The 23,183-nt window shown below is 35.7% G+C and overlaps 1 protein-coding gene across 5 annotated transcripts in view; it reads left to right on the top strand.

The window, feature by feature from the left end:
• LOC123874806 overlaps positions 1–23,183 on the top strand; it is a 237,826-nt gene that overhangs the window by 159,955 nt on the left and 54,688 nt on the right. The gene's annotated exons all lie outside the window — the stretch shown is intronic.

Genomic DNA, 23,183 nt, shown 5'->3' with positions numbered 1-23,183 from the left:
TTCCCAGAAAATCAAAGTTTCCATGGAACTTTCAAAATCGAAATAAAGTGCGTCATTATTTTATAAATGTTTGGCTCATCTATTCTTGTGAAGTAAGTATCTATTAATCATAAAAAAAGAATTGAAGAAAAAAGGTAGCATTCATTAAAAATTCAAACAATGGAATTCCGAACCAGTGGTAAATTATTTTGACGATTTAAAATCACTTGTAAAAAACTTGAATAAAAATAAGTATATTCCTATTCTGTTTAAAAAAAACTTTATTAGTATTATTTTATAGTGTTATCCAAATCAAAATACAACTAATTAAAATACCCTAAAAATATTTAAGTGTAAACACTTTACATTATACAGTTTCCATTTAAAGGAATTTCCATGAAGTATGGGAAAAATTCGATCACCCTAATGGGCTGTCAGGTGCATCCTGCGACATTATTCAAGCACCTGTCACGAATTTCTCTTTGTTTTGTCATTAACAGGGCTCTCTCCGTCACTCGCTTCATACAAACGTAGTTCCAATTTCATTTGAATATTAAGCAACCAAAGTCCATGAAATTTTGCAGACATATTCTAGAAACTAATATCTATGTTTGTGGTTTTCCAGATTTCTGTTAAAATATTTTGTTGCAAAGTTACGCACAAAAATTTACATACAAATCTATGAGCCCCTGTAATTTTAAAACTACATATTTTTAGAAAAATCTAAAACACCACAAACACGGATATTAGTTTCTAGAATATGTCTGCAAAATTTCATGGACTTTGGTTGCTTAATATTCAAATGAAATTGGAACTACGATTGTATGAAACGAGTGACGGAGAGAGCCCTCTTTCACGGGCAAACTGTTTCATATTAACTCTTCCGGATAAACGGAATTTTATTTAACATTCTGACTTATGATTAACAACTCTCCGTCACTCGCTCCACACGTAAACGTAGTATAGTTTTCGTTTAAATATGAACCAATCAAACTTGATGCAATTTTGTAGACACACAAACACGTGTTTAGCAGATTTCCGTAAAAAGTAGCTAGTTTTAAAGTTACACAGGTTTAAATATTTATACATAAACTAGCCGACGCCCGCAACTTCATCCGCGTGGATTTAGGTTTTTCGAAATCCTACGGGAACTCTTTGGTTTTCCGGGATAAAGAGTAGCCTATGTGCTAATCCAGGATAATATCTACCTCCATTCTAAATTTCAGCTAAATCCTAACTACTAGGTAGTTACTTAGTAGCCTGAAGCCTTTTATTTCAAAACAACAGTATTAAAACTAAACAAAAAGTACCAAAAAAGTTTTACACGAAGTAAGCTTTAATATTTTCCCTATATTGTTATCCGTGCTGCAAAATTTAAATGGTTTGCGGGTATTCTGCAAAAACAGCGCGCTCCCGAAATGGATCGTAAATTTTGAGGGGCGCTTCAGTTTTTTCGGTTAACTCAAAACCGAATTTATGGAGCGGATGAAAGTCTGAGGTTGATTTTATCTCGGGTTACTTATGGTTTATTTGGTAGAATATATTGAATGCGTTTTCGGTAAGTTTTAAAGCTTTTCTGATAACACTGTAAGTAGGAGGCCAAGAGTTAAAACAGAGTCCCCACTCCTACAGTTCCTTTCTCTCTGCATCTGCGTCGTATAGGTATCTTCATAATTATCAACAACTCATCGCCGGCTCACTACTGAGTACGGGTCTCCTCAAGGTGGTATAGTAGACCACGCTGACAAAGTGTGGATTAGAAGAGTTCACACATCTTTACGAATATTATGTAGAACTCTTAGGCATGCAAATTTCGTCAGGACGTTTTCCTTTACCGTTAAAACTATGTGACATTTAATTCCTTTTCAATAGGTGTGTGATATTTACGCAATATAAGGCTTATAGGCATATTCAGTCATAAACTAGATCGATTATACTTGCAACTTTACACACGTGGGATTAGGGGTTTTAAAAATCCCTTGGGAAATAATTGGTTTTCCGGGACAAAAAGTAGCCTGTGTCCAACCTGAGTCGCTACCTATTTCTGTACCTTTCGTCAATGTCGGTTAAACGAGTCGTGAAAATAAAGGAGACAAACAGACAAACAGATAGGTAGATAGATAGACAGGCAGGCACACTTTCGCATTTATAATATTAGTATGGCCATATGGATATTACATTAAGCGGCTGTTCTTATAGAGTCATACATTTTTTATGCAAGTCGATTTGTTTCACGAGGTCTACTAAACGTAGCTACGTGCGTTCAGAATCGTTTAACGAGCGTAGGCTTGATATCTTAATCCGGTGGCTTTAGTGTCCGTCATTTCCTCTTGTTCTTGAAGAAAAAATGTTTGTTTTCTGTTAACTTTTTGTATCAGCGCCATTGTTTTTTAAACGTCAGGAAATTGTTTTTTGCTTCTTATTTACTTAACAGATTGGTGTTTTATTTTTTATTTTATTAATGGTTAATAAAGCCAACTTTGATTATGTACAAAGTTTAGTTGAGAGGTATAGTATATTAATCTTAATTAAATGCGACGCTAACTTAAAAAACCACTAACCGTTATTGGTTTATACTTATGTACTATAATTAATTTTTATTTGAAAGATTTTAAAGATTTCCATCACAAAACCTGTCACGTCCAATTAATTATTCCTCAGTTAAAAATTATTTATTTAGAGTCAAAAATCAGTTCATTCATACTAATATTATAAATGCGAAAGTGTGTCTGTCTGCTACCTTTTCACGGCCCAACAGTTTAACCGATTCTGACGAAATTTTTTACAGGGTCAGCTTATATTATCATAGGTAATCACTCAAAATCCATGGACTTAAATAAGTTACTTCAATTTGCTATACGGCTTTTGTCACGATGTAGGTATAAATTACATTACATTACACTAATATTATAAAGGGGAATGTTTGTGTGTGGGTATGTATGTGTGTGTGTGTGTGTATGTTTGTTACTTACTCCTTCACGCAAAAACTACTGAACAGATTGGGCTGAAATTAAGAATGTAGATAGATTATACCCTAGATTAGCACATGGCTACTTTTCATCCCGGAAAATTAAAGTGTTCCCACGGGATTTTTAAAAAACCTACATCCACGCGAACGAAGTCGCGGGCATCAGCTAGTTATTAATAATGCAAAATGTTCATTACTGTAGCTACAGGGTGTTTCAGCAACTTGGTAGAGCTTAAAATAATCCTGCAAATATTTCGCAGCCATCTGCTTCATTTAATCAAAAGGGAACTCGGAATAATTTTAATGTATGACATATTTTAATTAATTTCTGACTGGGACGCAAACGTGACGGGTACGTTTTAATATCTTTTTCTCGAAGACCTTCGAAGTATTAAAGTGAAAAGTAGATAAAAGCTAATTTGCTCGAGTCAAAGTCAAAGTCTAAGTTATGATTCAAATTGGGTACTATTGTACACTTTCTGTAATACAAGACGTAGTAGGTGATAATAATAAATTACGTTAACTTCAAACTAAAGCTTGTTAGGAGTTTTGTATACCTACGAATATATACGAGTAATATTCTACTTTTTGAACTTAAAATGTTAATGCATTGTAAATGGAGATAGAAACTTTCCATAAGATAAAATAATTGTCTTCAAGAGCAAGCCTTTAAAAATATTAATACCTATGTACTTTACCTATAAACACACATAACGTAACTTTATATTTTCATCATCATTATCAGCCTGTGGACGTCCACTGCTGGACATAGGCCTTCCCTAAAGAGCGCCACCACACCCGGTCCTCAGCCTTCCTCATCCAGCCACTGCCTGCCCGCCGCTTAATATCATCAGTCCATCGTGCTGGAGGGCGTCCCACACTACGCTTGTTTAAACTTTATATTTTACCATTAAAATGAAAATATGGTACCTATTATTAAAATTATAATCAACATGCATGTGTAAAGTATTTGCAAAAGTCCGCAGTGCTCACAATAATCCTGTAAATATTCTGCAGCCATCTGCTCCATTTAATCAAAAGGACCTCGTTTAATTTGTATAGCGTATTTTAATTAATTCCTGCCTGAAATACGGATGTAACGCATGCTTAAAATTGTACCTACTCAGAACTTACCTGATTTTTTTTTAACCCCCGACCCAAAAAGAGGGGTGTTATAAGTTTGACGTCTGTATCTGTGTATCTGTCTGTGGCATCGTAGCTCCTAAACTAATGAACCGGTTTTAATTTAGTTTTTTTTTGTTTGAAAGGTGGCTTGATCGAGACTGTTCTTAGCTATAATCCAAAAAAATCAGTTCAGCCGTTTGAAAGTTATCAGCTCTTTTCTAGTTACTGTAACCTTCACTTGTCGGGGGTGTTATAAATTTTAATTTACACTTGTAACTTATTTACCATAATGGTGAATTAGTAAGTGTACTTCTGTCCTAAGTGTACAATGTACCTACATAGGTATTAGGTATGATATATTCAGTGAACTTTTATCATCATCTCAACTATACTCAACCCCATCGCCGCGCCGGCCAACTATTGAGCACAGACGATCGATTCCGGAAAACCTGGATCAATCATTATTGCAATCCCAATTGCACCACGCAGGCCAAATTCAGATTGACACTTTTGTCACGGCCTGCAACTGCTACTGAGGACTACTTTTTTATTTTTATTATATAGACTAGCGCTTGGCTGCAATCAGACTCGCTAGCAAGTGATGATGCAGCCTAAGATGCAGCCTAAGACGCTTGCCTAGAAGTTACCTATTCACTCTTGACTTGAAGGTACCCATATTATAGGTGGAAGGGAAAACTGATGCCGGAAGGGTGTTCCACATCCTGGCAGTTCGGATTAGAAAAGAGGAAGCAAATCGCTTCGTACGTGTTCTTGAAACTTGAAAGAAAACCTCCATATCTTTTTGGTCCGACGTGAAACTCCAGCCTCATGATCGGTTAAATAACCAACGAGGTAGTATAGAAATTACAAGAATGTAAAACAGACCATCAAACACAAAACAGCTTACAAACCCGTATTCAAAGTCCACGTTAACAAAGTAAAGCTGGAAGTCTTTGATTTACTGCTTCGTATCGTCTATTTGTTTGTCCATCTTGTTCATACAGACGACAGGGCCACAAAAGCCAATGCTTTTATTCTCGTTTCGATATCAAAGGATGTTCATTTCGTTTTGTTACCCTTTCCAGTGACAAAATAGTGTTAGCGTTGATTTGTTGTGGCGTGTTTTGTTCTGGGTGGTGCTCGTATTTATAGAGACAATTAAGTTGTTAAAGAAGATTGCTCACCGCAATAAAAACTTAATTTATAAATTTATAGTAGGTACATAAAGTCTACTATAATCTTGCGTCTCGCCAACAAGTTCATTATTAACCCCCGACCCAAATAGAGGGGTGTTATAAGTTTGACGTGTGTATCTGTGTGTCTGTGTATCTGTCTGTGGCATCGTAGCTCCTAAACTAATGAACCGATTTTAGTTTAGTTTTTTTTGTTTGAAAGGTGGCTTGATCGAGAGTGTTCTTAGCTATAATCCAAGAAAATCGGTTCAGCCGTTTGAAAGTTATCAGCTCTTTTCTAGTTACTGTAACCTTCACTTGTCGGGGGTGATATAAATTTTTAATTTACACTTGTTTAGAATCTTAAACTCGTTTAAACTTAGATAAAGTATCGTATCTTACGTACACATAAAAATTTTGACAGAAACGTGTCGCTTTATCTTTTACGTCCGCTTTCAATATTCAATCTATCTGTAATCTGTAAGATTACTTAGCAACGTTGTTATTTGTCAAAAATTGTAATGATAAATATAACAACGTTGCTAAGTAATATAGTTATATCTACACATTTCAGATAGATCGTATATTGAAATCAGATATAAATATTCTGAAGAAATAGTAGCGATTTGTACATAATTATATTAAATATTTAAAAAGTAAGTAATATAATACCTTAGAGACTAGATAAACTAGTGAAATGATTTTTTTTTAAGAATACTAGCATGCTAATCAAGACTAATATTCGGCTTTCCTCTCCAACTAAGCATAAAGTTTGTACTAGGAGTAGGAACGACAATAGTGCAACGGGTGGGGTTTGAACCGCCGACCTTTCGGAATTCAGTTCGCTCCTCATCCTTTGAGCTGTTAAGCTTTGAGCTTGTATCGAAGAAGAACTTATATACTTACCTAATTCCTTTACGGGTACACTCAAAATAATGAATACTGAAATAAAGTTCGCTTTCGAAAACCATACTAGTCCACAAATAACGATGTCAAATTGCACCATCCAAAAATAACCATCAGTCATACAATTTGTAGGTCCGTCCATCCATTGCCAATTATGGGAATTAAATGCAACCAATTTGCTCACGCTGTATGAAGCGAGGGATAAATTAAAGGAAGCTAAAATATAGCTCTGGGCACCAATTTTCGTCTCAGTCTCTATAAATATTATGGCCTATAGTGCTGTGAAAATTTTTCATAAAATATTGTGCACATTGATCATTTTTATTTAAAGAGTACAGACACATTTTTATATTAGGTATAATATTATACAGGGTTAGGTACTTTTTATATGAGAAGGTATGAACAAGTGTAAATTAAAAATTTATAACACCACCGACAAGTGAAGGTTACAGTAACTAGAAAAGACCTGATAACTTTCAAACTGCTGAACCGATTTTGTTGAATTATAGCTAAGAACACTCGATCAAGCCACCTTTCAAACAAAAAAAAACTAAATTAAAATCGGTTCATTAGTTTAGGAACTACGATGCCACAGACACAGATACACACGTCAAACTTATAACACCCCTCTTTTTGGGTCAGGGGTTAATAAAACAACTGATTGTTTTTGTTATTTAACTATTTATTTCTGTTATAAGTTTTAAGATCATTTTTGGTCTTTCATTATTGGATAAACTGGTCGTATTTGTTTTCTAAAATCAATATTTGATGACATCACTACCCATTATTTGAGAAAGTATGTTAGTTTGTCTGCTAATTTGTGTGTTTGTCCTTCAGTCACGTCGCAACAGAGTGATAGTATGCAAAGTGACATAGATTTTTAAATAATCTAAGCCTACGTGGACGAAGTCGCAGGCATCTACTCGTCTATAATCGATATTAGTCACAATAAATTGATGTTAAAATACATACTCGTCACATCTCTATGGGCATAACTTTTGTTTCTGTTTCCTTGTTAACGTATTGGCTGTCTGTTACATGATAATGGATAAGTTCTTGTTTTACAAAGTAGTCTGCAATGCTCGCTTGGTCCGTTTTAAACTTAATTAGAACTCCTTCAAGTTTCCTACTAAATCGTTACTTCTTGTTTTCATTGAAATTTATTTAATTTTTAGGATGACGACATCACTACGCATATTATAAAATGTGAAATGATGTGTTTGTTGGTTCATTGATTTGTACTTCAATCAGGTTGCAACGGATCGACGTGATTTTCTGCATGGATAGTTATAGTTAACCCAGAGAGTAACAAAAGTTACTTTTCATCCCGGAATTTTCAAAAACTAAATTCACGCGGACTAAGTCGCGGGCATCAGTTTTAAAATTACTTTAGGTAACGGCGAGTTCAAATGAATGCACAAAATTGTTTCTATGAATACATTAGCAGACATTTATAATTTATTATTATGGGTTATTAAAGCAAACAAAATATTTTGCATGACAAATATTCTTACTTAAACATAATGTTATTATTAAAGCTAAAGTTAAAAGTATATTACCTCAATTTATAATGAATAATGAACATATTATTTTGAAAATTAACCAATGCAATGCACAAACAACTTGTTAACAAGTCAAGCGTCCCAACCTGGGGCAAAAAGTAAAAACTGCAACTTTTTGCACGCTGGCGGTATAATTTTGCAAATAACTAGGGTTCTCAACATAGCTCATGTCAACTGCATTGCTACAACATGGCCTATTAGCATCCACCACAGAATATAAATTTGTTATTTATTTTAACAAAATGTTGATGTTTTAATGAACGTAACTCTATTCAGCAGAACTTGATTTGTGCAAGTTTTAATTAATGCAACAATTTCAATAATAATAGGTGATCTACATACATCCGTACAGTACTAATACATATTGTAAATGCGTAAATATGTATGTCTGTCTATTTGTCGGCAAGCTTTTTTAGACATGGGATAATTTTTATCCCGGAAAATCAACTTCCCACGGGATATTAAAAATTAATTCCACATCGACGAAGTCATAAATGTGTTTGTCACAGAGATAGCTTGCATCCTGTAGATATACGGATATAATATATAGGATACTTTTTATCCCGGAAAATCAAAAAGTTTTGATTAGATTTTTGCAAACCTATAATATAGCGAAATAGAGCTATTATAATAATTTTATTAGTTGAAAGCAAATCTATTTTCAAGATTGAGAGCATTCTAATAAATAAGAGAAACAAAATAAACTCACGAATAACGGATGTAAATTCAAATGAAGTGACGGTGTTACAATTGATGCAAACAGTTATTGAAATTCCAAAAAATGCCTCTTTGTTTGTAAAACAGTTTTTCGTAGTTAATGTTAAATTATCAAAAGAAATATCTGACGTGCTAAGTAAACAAGCAAAAACGCCTAACAACTAGTAGGTAAGCAAGAAATAGGAGAGATGAGAAATATCTAGAGACCGCGCAAAAACAGTGATAAATGTTACACCGTCATTCAAATTAGCACATGTTGCAAAAACTCGTACACTTTAAAACGACCTACAGTACTCGTTGGACTGGATAAAGTCATCAAGCCATAGACCATTGATATACAATACCCTTGAAGCCTAGATATTGTGTTGCTAACTTAAAAACACCTTACTAATATTATCGGAAATGCAAAAGTGTGTCTGTCTCATCACGGCTCATCCATTTAACCAATTTTGACGGATACAGAGATAATTTGCATCCCAGGGACAGACATAGGCTACTTTTTGGCCCAAAAAATCACGAACACATCCCAGAGGATTCAAAAAAATGTACATGCACGGGTACGATGTTGTGGACTTATTTTAATCAGAAGTTCTTCTGAATATACATTTTTTTTTATCTTTATTGCACACAAAAGTATACAGAGAAGAAAAGAAACAGAAAAACCTAAAAAAAATATCAATATTATTACATACACTTTTAAAATAATGTGTCAAATCTCAATTTTCTTAAAATTTACATATTGTTATTGTCCAAATCAAGACGACTGAGTCATTTTTTTTAATCTATGTTTTATTATATCAGCGCATGAGGACAGAAAAACTTGGTGACTATTTTCATTCATGTTTACGTCTAGAGAGCACAGGCTCCCCGTGCGCCCAGTTTATTGACAACATAAATACGGCCAGTGTCGGCGTTTGGGTTACGAACGTGCAGAGCTTTCGAATTTTTAAAGTTTTCTTTATTGTTTTTATCTCGTTCACCTTGCTCGCTGTCTAGTTCGTATTTTGGATCTTTTAACGGGGATAAATGTAGGTGGATCTCTGAGCTTACGTTCAGTTTTATGTTTGTGCAATCTTACTCTAAATTTTCTAATTCTTCTAGCAAGAATTTCGTACTAGTCGTGAATTTTGGGAGATTCGACGTGAATTTCGGGTCAAGTTACATGATCATCTTGGGTACTCAGATCAAGTACGGCATGGTTATGTATTTTACGCCCATTTTTGTAGCAAACAAACATATAAACTGAACCGAACTGAAAATGAAATAGAAAGATTTTTTTTCCAAATAAACTTTTACAAGTGTTTTTCAACCGTCAAGTAAATCTACCACTGGTTCAGAATGTCCTTCCTAACGAAAAGAAAAAGCGAGTAGCTTGGTATTTAAGCAGTACATAGTTTACTGTATGTGGATTTATTTTTACGCTATTTTAAAGTATTCGCCATATTAAACATGACTAATCCCTATCCCCTCCGACTCATCGTATAGCTTACACTATTAATTTTACAGTTTTCTTTTGAAATTTTTCACTTTTGGTGGTAATTCTAAAACGAATATGACTTTTTACTAGAACCTATCTTATTAGTATTAATTATAAAAGTTATGTAACAAACTTAGTGATCTTTGAATTAAATTCGATACAGAAATTGATATCTTTCAGTTTAATTAGGATTAATTTAAAATGGATTTATTTAGGTAGGTAGGTCTTTGATTTGATTTTAATCAAGCTCAACGTTTCATTAGTGAATCTTGAATATTTTATCTAATTTGATCTAGAAGGTTGATAATAATTTGAATAACTCCTTTCCAAGGATAAATATTATGTTTAAGAAATTAAAGTACCAAATTAATAGTTTCTATAGTATTAAAAGATTTAATTTGTACATTGTAGAGTAAGATAACAATTTTTCTCTTTGAAGAACAAGTATTTGAAGATAATAATTTAATAAGGAGTTAAACTTACTCTTGAAACTCGATAAATATTCAAATAATATTAAGGAAAGCCAGAAATACACTGAAACCCCCGAGGGATCGCACTCCAGTGAAATGTAAAAATGCTATAACGGTGAAGGAAAACATCGTAAGGAAACCGGCATGCATGATAGTTGTACCTAATGTTCTCAAAGGTCTCACTTGACCAGCATCCCGTGAAAGCAAAGCCCCGTCCAAAGAAGACCCGTGCTCAGTAGTAGCCCAGCGATGAATTGAGATAATAATGATAAAGAAATAGTTACAAAATCACTCGAAAACGTAATTAAACAACATTCACAAGGGAGCGTAAAAGAAATTTAACTAACATCAAAGTTCGCAAATTCTAACCCCCGGAAAACTCGTTATGCTAAATCGGTACCCGGAATTTCCGTTCCTTCCTGTTCCAAAACTCATGTTGGTGGGACGTGTTCCAATTTTAATTACAATGATATGCACTCACGTACCAAAATTCGATTCAGAATTCAAATCGAACCACGTTCGTACAATTATAACTGCTGTGTAGAACTTCTAAGTAATCTCTAGGCCCCTTTATAGTAGAAACGTTAGTTCATTATTCAAGTTTACAACTTGTATTGTTGCTATTACGAACAAGTCTTGAATAAATCATAATATACCAGCTGTTGCCCGCGACTTTATCTGCATCGCGCGGGGACTGCCTTCTCCAGTGGATTTTCCAAAAAAAAACTTTCATACAAACCTTGTTCTGACATTTACAAACGCAACAAAAATTATCCAATTTCGTGCAGTCTTTTGGAAGTTATGCGCGTAGATTAGTTGTTAAATTGTACAAGATTGTTAAATATCTGACATATTATATGTTAATCTTTTCAATCCTGAGTTGATCCAAACTCGATCTTAAATAGATTTATTATTGGAGTTTAACTAAGCCAAATTGTATTTACTTATTTCGTCGTCATTATCATCAATATTGGCACTGGAGCCTTTTATGGGCTCTCGACTTAAAAACGCCACGGTTTTGCTCTGCCTGCGTTTTTATAGTTGACTTCAAAAGTTTATTACAGTCATTACAAGTCATATTTTTATTTTATCACTGACATGAGATCTCACAACAGCATCTCCACTTCTAATAGCTTCTTAAGTTTACGGGATTCCTTGTAAATTGGCGTCATTAGAGATCTTGATTATTAAGTATTTCAATTTTGTAGTTACCTACTGACTTCTTGATTAAGTCTTTTAGTTTTATAGGTACCTACCTACTGACTTCTAAAATTCATTAGTCATTAATACATCCGACTAATATTATAAAGGCGAAAATTTATGTGCGTGTGTGTGTGTATGCTTGTTACTCCTTCACGCAAAAACTAATTGATGGATGTGGCTGAAATTTGGATAATATCCTGGATTAGCACATAGGCCACTTTTTATCCCAGAAAATCACAATGACTTCTCACTAAAATTTAAAAACCTATATCCACGGGAACGAAGTCGCAGACATTAGCAAGTGGTACATATTTTCATTTTCATCACTAACATGAGATCTCACATTAGCATCTCCATTTCTAATAGCTTCTTAAGTCTACGGGATTCCTAGTAAATTGGCGTCGTTAGAGATCTTAATTAAGTCTCCCAGTTTCTAAAAACCGACCGGCGACGTCGTGGCCCGCGGACGGTCGTGATCCGGAGAGTCGATGTTTTGTTTCGGATCACGGTTTTGAATAAATATTAGGGATTTTCATTTAAATTCGATGATTTCGTCAAAAATATCGATGATTTTCTTTAGAACTTCTTTTTAATCATCATCATCATGATCAACCCATTTCCGCCCCACTATTGAGTGCACGTTTCCTTCTCAGAATGAGAAGGGTTTAGGCCATAGTCTGCCACGCTGGCCCAATACGGATTGGCAGACTTCACATACCACTGAGAACATGGAAAACTCTCAGGTATGCAGGTTTCCTCACGATGTTTTCCTTCACCGTTAAAGCAAGTGATATTTAATTGCTTAAAACGCACATAACTGAAGAGTTAGTGGTGCGTGCCCGGGATCGAACCCCGACCTCCGATTAGGAGGCGGACGTTCTAACCACTAGGCTATCACAGCTTAATCTTAGCTATCTTTTTAATGCGGCGCTGCAATTGCTTGTATACAGTATTGTACATTGAATACTTGAAACGAGCAACCGCCAAGTTTCTTGCTGGTTCTTCTCGGTAGGAACGGCATTCCGAACCAGTGGTAAATTATTTTGACGATTCAAAAGCACTTGTAAAATTTTAATTGAATAAAAATACTTTGAATTTGAATTTGAATTCTTGTGCTTTAGACCTAACTATCTGCCAAATTTCATGATTCTAGGTCAGCGGGAGGTACGCTATAGGTTTTCTTGACAGGCACGAGGGACAGACGGACAGACAGCCAGACAACAAAATGATCCTATAAGGGTTCCTTTTTTCCTTTTGAGATTCGGAACATAGCAATTTAACGTCAAACAGAATATTTTATCTAAATATATTCAAATGTAAATTTTGAATAATGTATGACTATCATTTTTTAGTAACATGATCCCACGTCAAAATTGATAACTTTCACAGAATGTAATTTTTTAGATAAAATCCAAAATAAAACAAGGTATTTGAAAACATGTAAATAATATACCAAAAAACATACGAAACAGTTAAAATCAATAAAATATAAATTGAAAACTTATAACTTTTCTATTTGTAAGTTAAAAGCCAGTATACTAATACTAAATAAATGTTTGCCCTCAATACAAATCGGGGATGGAATTCGTGAGAGCTTCGGCCCGGCTAATCCGACCCGTTAAATAAACATTTCAACAATTTTTTTAGGCAACTTTATTGTTATTAGATAGATTGCTTCTGTTTAATACATTTTAAAAATAAATACGATCACTTTTCAGACAGACAGACACTCTTTCGCATTTATAACAGTAAAGTATGTAGTATTTTAAAAAAAAGAATATTAGCCATTTTTAATGATGACTAACATTCCCCTTTCCCCTCCAACTAAGCGTAAAGCTTGTGCCAGGAGTGGGTACGACAATAGTGCAACGGCTGGGGTGTGAACCGCCGACCTTTCAGAATTCAGTCCACTCCTATAACCGTTGAGCTATTGATGCTTTTTTAGTATGGATTAGTTTTGTGTGAAAATGAATAAGCGCCAATGAACAAGAACATAATATATTAATATTTTTAATCAAGCAGACCACAAAGTCATATTCGCAGCTAGTATTTCCGTGTCAGAGCAAATCAGCGGGGATTCACTGGGTGTCTCATTAATCCATGCCGTGTAGCGTGAAGGACCAGTTTGTTACATACACTACACTATTTTACATGCATCTATTCTGCTGTGTGGACGTAAACATTTATAGCAGCTTCCATTTATGTAGTTGGATTTTTAGAGGGCCAACGGGACCCTCATACTAACCCTCCGCTATCTGTCCGTCTGTCTATCTGTCAGCGAGTTGTATCTCGTGAACCGTGGCTTAGGCTGAGATCTATAGAGCGTAATTTGACTTTGCTTAGACTTAAGACACTGTTAAAACGAGACAGCGTTATACCGCTAGCATTTTGTCTCGTTTTAACTGAAACTTAAGTCTAAGCAAAGTTGAAGTGCGGTCTATAGATCTCGACCTAAGTCTGCCACGCTGGCCAATGAAGATTGGCACACTTAAGAAAACGTTACGGAGAATTCTCAAGCATGCATGGTAACGATATTTTCCTTCACCGTTAAAGCGAGTGTATTTAACTTAACTCCGAAAAGTTAAGTGAGTACCCAGGATTGAACCCCCGACCTCCCGAATAGGAGGACATCTTAACATCATCTAGTTAACTTTCTGAACAAAGCATTGCTAATATTATCACATAGATATACAACATAGTGCAGCAAAATCATTTCACTTTATACAAGCAAGATATTTAATTGAACTACTTCCAACTATTGCCGCACTTGAACATACTATTCACTACCAACATCGAAACGATTCAATACGTTCTGGCTCCAATTTACTCATATTATCCATTGGAATTATCGTCCATACATACATCGAGAACATAAATCAGACGGTCAGGAACTATCGAGTTTAAACGGAATTCAGCTTCAAGGAGCGGAGAAAGACCAATAGATTTGGACGACCTAAGCCGTTGAGTGACATTTCTAGGAGAAGACATCGTTCTTGCTTATGTCCAATCCTTAACTCTCTACTATTTTACCCGGAATTATTGTATGGTTACTACATAATACATATAGGATTTTACATCTCATCAAAGTTGATAAAAGAACACGGAAACACCATAAAGTCTGAGCAAGATGGAACTACTAAACTGCTTTTATTTAATGTCAAAAATTCATTACCATTAAAGCCACCATACCATACCATTAAAGTTTCCGTTTGGAATGCTGGCTGTAGATACATATTATATAGACAAGCTTCAGCTTTTTGAGGTTACTGTAAATCAACTACGATGAAATTAATATAGAATTCCCGTATCAGATAGGTATCATTCTTACTCGCGGAGCTTTCTTGTAGGACAATTTTAATGCTTGACGTCACAACGTTTGCCTTAGACTTTGTCATAATAGAGAAAAATCGTTGAATATTGTCCTATCAATATACTTTAGAATATGACGTGAGGACAACTGAATTATTATTCAGCTGTGACAAAATATTAAAATCCATGAAAGCAACACGAAAGTAAAAACTGTTACTACCGTGATGTTTCATTTTGACCCATTGGTCTTGTATTTTGACAGAGGATACCGTTACATTTAGCATATCGTCAAGGGGAAAGGCTTCGTTACTTTTTGGTCCAAGCATCTCAAATACATCTAGACTCAATATGCGAGCTCCCGAAATTGTTGCCAAGATTCCCCATCCCTGTATAAGTGTCTCTCTCGCCTAAAATAAGGGGGTATGTTACTGTAAGTTCACACTAGGCACTTTGAGACCACTGAGACTAAGTTTTTATCTTGTCGCTTTCATGCATACACGACCAATAATGAAAATATCACATCACACTAATATTATAAAGGAGAAAGTTTGTATGTGTGTGTGTGTGTGTGTGTGTGTATATGTTTGTTACTCCTTCACACAAAAACTACTGGACGGATTGGGCTGAAATTTAGAATGTAGATAGATTAAATCCTGGATTAGCACATAGGCTACTTTTTATTCCGGAAAATCAAAGAGTTCCCACGGGATTTTTAAAAAACCTACATCCACGCGAACGAAGTCGCGGGCATCAGCTAGTCACACAATGAAAAGAAGTTCTGCATGCTGATGCGCTGAGTCCTGATTCATTCAAACACTGACTGACACATCAACGCCAAGCCTAAACTCTTGGACCTAGAAAGCTGAAATTTTGCACAAAGGATTTCTTTCTAATGTTAACAAGGAATTAGGTCGGATTTTTTGAAATTCTTATAATAGCGAAGCCGTGGGCGTTCATTATTAATTTTAAGGATATAAGGGAAAGATAGAGTAGGTACCTTTCAATTATTATTGTTTTCCCGTTAAAATCATTCATTTTTAACCCCCGACCCAAAAAGAGGGGTGTTATAAGTTTGACCTGTTTGTGTATCAGTGTATCTGTGTATCTATCTGTCTGTGGCATCGTAGCTTCTTAACTAATGAACCGATTTTAATTTAGTTTTTTTTTGTTTGAAAGGTGGCTTGGCTTGATCGAGAGTGTTCTTAGCTATAATCCAAGAAAATCGGTTCAGCCGTTTGAAAGTTATCAGCTCTTTTCTAGTTACAGTAACCTTCACTTGGGGGTGGTGTTATAAATTTTTAATTTACACTTGTCCGTCATTATATCATTTTGAGGCTAGTGTGGCCTATGACAGACAATACTGTGACACGAATTATATCGATTTATTGATTTCTTGATTCCCATAGAGTAGAATCTGTTTGAAATCTGTTCCGAACCGGTGATAGAGTCACAAATGGAACATAAAAGACTCATAAAAGACGTTCCTGCATGAAAAAAAAAATGATTTTTAATTTTTTGATTTTATCGTCATCCGTTCTAGTTTATTCTAGGCTAGGTAGAACTGATGTGACCTAAGCCTAGGAAGACGTGCCTTCGGTTACGGATACCGTCTTGGCATGGCTTTTGGCATGCTTGGCAGTACAGATCAGTCTATCTGGAGCGTGCCAACCTACATTTTGGTGGATGAATGCGTAAAAAATTAGGTTATGGAGCTGTTTTCGTCTCCCGTGGAAAGTCGTTTTGCGAGAATTTGCGACATTATTGCTTTTTATTGCTATCGCTTGTCGAGCTTATTTTGCTGGAACTGTGGGGAAGCATATTGCTAGATATATGCGTTTTCTTTTATGCCACAGCGCGTTTAAGTTTTTTTGCTATTGAAAACTAACTTTCTTTTGTCGTGAGTTCCCTTTTTTTTAACCCCCAACCCAAAAAGAGGGGTGTTATAAGTTTGACGTGTGTATCTGTTATCTGTCTGTGTAAACGAATGAACCGATTTTTATTTAATTTTTTGTTATAAAGGTGGCTTGATCGAGAGTGTTCTTAGCTATAATCGAAGAAAATCGGTTCAGCCGTTTTACAGTTATCAGCTTTTTTCTAGTTTTCTTATAGAGGTTTTTGTGTCGGGGGTTTTTAAATTTTAAGTTATACTCACTAAATTCAGCTTATAGCGCAAAGAAACTTTTTTAAGTTCTTCTGTATAAGTAGGTTTATTTTAATGACTTCACTAACTACTTATTCGGGAACTTTCTATAATTTCTGGTACACACTTATATAAATAACTAGCGACCACTCGAGCTTATAACAAGTTTCGTAGGGCTCTCTAATGTTAATGAAAATAAATTAATATAGCCTATGTCACTTAGGTATAATGTACCTAGCTGTCTATTGGTGAAAGAATTTTCAAAATCGGTTCAGTAATTTGACGTACCTACATCGAAACTGAAAAAAACCATCAAAGTTTTCGTTATATTAGGTAACTAACGTACTGAGTTCATTCATACCTATTGCGCAATCAAGCGGTGATTTATCATCTCATAAAAATAACCCTAATAACTTCAGTAATGCCTCCAATGAAATACTATCCACGTGCTTAATGGATTCGCAAATAAGTAATAAGCGAGAATAAATATTGGAATCAGCGAAGTCTTGGCTGGTGGTCGAAAATAAAACCAAAACTTCCTGCCGCGTAACCCGCTGAAGTGTTATTGCTGTGTAGTGCAAACGATAAACCAGTAGGCTCAGAAAAAGGTTTACACGCACTGTGGCAAGTGGATCTTGTAACTCTTTACAAAAAATAGAGCGTGTAACCGATACCTAGTAGTTAAGACTGGGACTTGGAACCATCTTAAAACATCTTCCGTGTCGTACGCGGAAGTACCAAGCACAAACAGGGGAGGAGGACAGGAGGGTAAGGAGGAGGGTTGGGATACCCTCCCCTCCTCCTTACCCTCCTTGAATACTCTCATAGAATGAGAGTCGTGTCCCTGTGCCCAGCAACAACGAACGAGATGGAACACCGTGGGGTTTCAGTCGGTAAGAGTCCGACATAACCGCTCGGGGAGGCGCGGTGGTATCCATGAGGACTTGCCCACATTAAAAAAATGTTCAATTTGACCATTTAGGTTTTTAATCCCTTAAGAGGGGTCCCTCCGTCACTCGCTTCATACAAACGTAGTTCCAATTTCATTTGAATATTAAGCGACCAAAGTCCATGAAATTTTGCAGACATATTCTAGAAACTAATATCTATGTCTGTGGTTTCCAGATTTCTGTTAAAATATTCGGTTTCAAAGTTACGCGGTCTTAAAAATTTATATACAAATCTTTGGGCCCCTGTAATTTTAAAACTACATATTTTTAGAAAAATCTAAAACACCACAGACACAGATATTAGTTTCTAGAATATGTCTGCAAAATTTCATGGACTTTAGTTGCTTAATATTCAAATGAAATTGGAACTACGATTGTATGAAGCGAGCGTATGACGGAGAGAGCTCTGTTAACGGTTCTTGACAGACACGACAGACAGTCAGACGGACAGACATATAACGAAGTGAACCTTTTTCTCTGGAGATTCGTTACCCTCAAAAAATAAAAACTAGAAAACTAGGTACGACTCAAGTCCCGCGGGAAATTATTGTCTTAACATCATGCTAAGGCTGCAGATGGCTTGGTTTCATGTCGTATTGGTATTGTAGAGTACCACCACTTCCGCATTGCGTGTAAACCTCTTAGCTACCGGGGAACAAGCGACGCCGCCGCATTAGCGAGGCCGAAGCTAACACCAGAGCAAACATGAAAACATGTACCCTCTTAGAGTTAAAACGTTTGATCACGTACAGAGTATACCTACTCGTATTATAACAGAGACAAAAAGCTAAAAAAAAAAAAAAACATTTTTAGGGTTCCATACCTCAAAAGGAAAAAAGGAACTATTATACGATCACCTCGTTGGTTGTCTGTCAATTCAATATCGTCAAGTGGTTCAATCGGTCACTGGTTCGGAACTACCAAGAGTAAGAAACTCGAACGTTGCTCGTTTCAAAACCTCAATCTAAGTAGGTATATAAATAAAAATGAATATCCGGAATGTATGTACGCGCATATATTCCGAACGACTGCACCAAATTGGATATTTTTTTTTGTTATGTTTGTTATTGTCAGGACAGGACAAGGTATATATGAAATATTTTTTTTTTTTGGAAAATCCATGGGAAAAGACAGTTCCTGCGGGACGTGGACGAAGTTGCAGGCAAGAGCTAGTCCATACTAATATTATAAATGCGAAAGTGTGTCTGTCTGTCTGACTGCTACGTTTTCACGACCCAACCGCTGAACCGATTTTAATGAAATTTGGCACAGACATGGGATACATCCCGGGGAAGGACATAGGCTACTTTTTATCCCGGAAAATCAAATAGTTCCTGCAGGATTTTAAAAAAGCGAAATCCACGCGGGCGAAGCCGCGGACATCCTCTAGTATTAGTAGTGATAATGGATCATGCACTAAAGCTTTCCTAGATGAGTGCTCTATGACTATCGATTAGGAGTACTTAGTGGGTAAAACATCAAAGTACCTACGTGTCTTACTTGTAGTTTTACTTACCTATACTTACTTAGTACATAATGTCTTAACCTTTGTATTGGATGTCTTAGTAAACTTAAGTCAAGGAGGCTTTACCACAAGTAGGTATACAATACTTTGCAGAGTATCGGAAAAGAAATCGTGAACATTGAACAAGCATCACAAGGAAAATAATACAATATTAGAAACCCTTTTACCCTCGACTTCAAAAGTACTCGTATTATAGGAAAATATGAAACTAGCTCATTCTCACGACTTCACTTTCGAACCCCTATTTTCCCCCTTAGGGGTTGAATTTTCAAAAATCCTTTCTCAGCGGATGCTTACATTATAATAGCTATCTGCATGCCATAATGTTGCAAATAGGTATATTGTTGCGAGCTATTTTTTTGCCAATCGGCAAAACCATGCTGCCAAGCGATTTAGCGTTCCGGTACGATGCTGGCTCTTCTCAGACTTGGGCGCGTTTGGAACCCTCGTAGCTTTATTTTTAAGTTACCTAATTAATTATCACCACTATATCGTACAAATTTAACAATTTCGACCATCAAAAAGAGTACAATTGTACCTACTTTGAATAAATTATTTTGACTTTGACTTTGGCTGTGTAAAAACCGATAAGGGTATGGATCTAATAAAAACTGCCATACCCGTGCCTTCGAAGTTAGTCCACAACCATCTTAGACTCCTGCATCACTTACCACCAGGTGAGATCACAGTCAAAGGCCAATATGTAATGGAATCACACTATATAATATTATAAAGGCGAAAGTTTGTATGTGTGTGTGTGTGTTTGTGTGTATGTTTGTTACTCCTTCACGCAAAAACTACTGAACGGATTGGGCTGAAATTTAGAATGGACATTGATTATATCCTGGATTAGCACATAGGCTACTTTTTATGCCGGAAAATCGAAGAGTTCCCACGGGATTTCGAAAAACCTAAATCCACGCGGGCGAAGTCGCGGGCATCGGCTAGTTTAAAATAAACTTCTAGCAAAATTGCTCTGTTTCACCAAGAAGACCATATTTCATTTGACTATTAAGAGGGGTCTCTCCGTCACTCGCTTCATACAAACGTAGTTCCAATTTCATTTAAATATTAAGCAACCAAAGTCCATGAAATTTTGCAGACATATTCTAGAAACTAATATCTATGTCTGTGGTTTTCCAGATTTCTGTTAAAATATTCGGTTTCAAAGTTACGCGGTCTTAAAAATTTACATACAAATCTTTGAGCCCCTGTAATTTTAAAACTACATATTTTTAGAAAAATCTAAAACACCACAGACACAGATATTAGTTTCTAGAATATGTCTGCAAAATTTCATGGACTTTGGTTGCTTAATATTCAAATGAAATTGGAACTACGATTGTATGAAGCGAGTGACGGAGAGAGCCCTGTTAATCTTGTTAGTTACTTTCTTTGTAACTTTCATGTATATTACATTAATGTAAGTTGTAATAAGCTTACAGTTAGGTACCTACCTAACCAGTCGTGCAAACGAATCTAATATATTATTAGTTATATTAACAAAATAAATCTTGGAAGAGAAACTAATTAACACGTCGCGAACAGGTATTAATGTGATTACATTCTAGGTATAGTAAAAGAGCTAGCGAGCTCAAAATATGTAGTTTCATTCATGTACAAAAGCTGCGATTAAGTACTTTTATTTTAACCCCCCACCTAAAAAGAGGGGTGTTATAAGTTTGACGTGTGTATCTGTATATCTGTCTGTGGCATCGTAGCTCCTAAACAAATTAACCGATTTTAATTTAGTTTTTTTGTTTGAAAGGTGGCTTGATCGAAAGTGTTCTTAGCTATAATTCAAGAACATCGGTTCAGTCGTTTGAAAGTTATCAGTTCTTTTCTGGTTAGTGTAACCTTCACTTGTCGGGGGTGTTATAAATTTTTAATTTACACTTGTTCATAATTCAAAACCGGTAGTAGAGTCCCACCATAGCAACACCATGGCATCGTAACATTAACGTAGCAGGACCACAAATTCCAGAAGCTTCTATGAGGTAATGATATCTGAATTTGAAAATAAGAAACAAGTCCGATGTGCTTTACTGATTCAAATCAAATGGTTACTGTCTCTTACAAGTTATCTTCATAGAAAACTAAGTAAGCACCTATCTACCAAGCGATATTCCCGTTTTCGTATTAAGAGGAGACAGATAAACTCTTTAAACAGATTTAAACGTGTCCCGGGGAAAAGCGGTGAAACTATACAAGATTTCCATCTTACATTTTCTTAATTAGACAGACTATTTACTCGGTTTCCCATTCATGATTTACCTACTCCTTTTCATTATAAGGATGCTCTACAGTAAGATATTCGGAGTACCTACCTTGCCTCTAACAGCTTACCTTGAATGGAAATAGTTAAAGATCTGAGAGTGGCAAAGGCTTCTTTTTATTTTGGAAAATCAGACAGTCTTCACGGGATTTTCAAAAACCCAAAATTCACGCGTAATAATAATTAGAAGTTTCTGAAGAAACCTGCATGTCTGAGTGTTCTCCATAATATTCAAGCAACCAAAAGCTTGTGGTGCAACTTTCAGCATGCTATATGTACCGCCCGCCCACTGCTAAACATCCAGGAAAAGCCAGCTACCAAGCAAGCAATACGCACCACCACTACGCAGCACCACACGAATTCCCAAACACCCCGACACCGGAGCATCCTCAGGAGATGTAGACCTTACAACGCAAAGATGCATTGTAAGGTCTACTACATCTGCATGTTGCACCACACAGATTCGTCTCTTTTTGCTTAAGCTTAAATTAAGCTTTTGGTTCCTTGTATATCACGGACTTCCGCAAAGTAGGCACCTACCTACCTAACGCCTGCTTTTATACAACACTCCATAATATTCGCACTGGTACCTATGTGAAGTCTGCTAATTCCGCACTTGGTCAGCCTGCTACACTATGGCCTAAACCCTTCCTATTCTGAGAGAAAAGTCGTACCTACTCAGTAATCAACCAATTGATTACTGGAACATCTTAATTTTTGTTCTAGCGCTGTTTTACATTAGTAGGTAGGCATACAGTTATAAATAAAATTGTCTTGAACACTATTTTTAACGTCTTTATTATACGAGCGTATCAAATACTAAGAAATCATTAGGATAAAACTGTCTGTCCGTAACCACCCATAACTACATCTGTATAAACGATCGAAACCACTTAAAAACGTAACGCCGACGAAGTCAAAGTGGTAGTTATAAATAAAACTTGGTTTATTTTTACAACTCAAACCCAAATCGAAAGAATAATAAAAACATACAACAGGTCCGAATTCATAGTTGACAAGAAAGTAGCATCGGGGCCGTACGCCCTGATCAAATAGATGTTTCCAAACGCGCAATATTTACTGATTTTTAACTCGCAGGACAGATTTCTATACCTATGTATTTACTTATCACTATTAGAAACAAAGTTTTACTGTCACTTATAAACTTTAAGAGGGGTCTCTCCGTCACTCGCTCCATACAAACGTAGTTCGTCTCTCATTGGAATACTAACCAATCATACTCAATGGAATTTTGTAGAAACGTTTTGGGAACTAATATCTATGCCTGTGGTTTTCCAGATTTCCGTTAAAATGTTCGGTTTTAAAGTTACGCGGCCATAAAAATTCACATACAAATATTTGAGCCCCTGTAATTTTAAAACTACATATTTTTAGAAAAATCTAA

This window comes from Maniola jurtina, chromosome 19 (assembly GCF_905333055.1).
Source record: "Maniola jurtina chromosome 19, ilManJurt1.1, whole genome shotgun sequence".
NCBI lineage: Eukaryota > Metazoa > Arthropoda > Insecta > Lepidoptera > Nymphalidae > Maniola > Maniola jurtina.
This window is presented reverse-complemented; position numbering and strand designations above follow the sequence as displayed.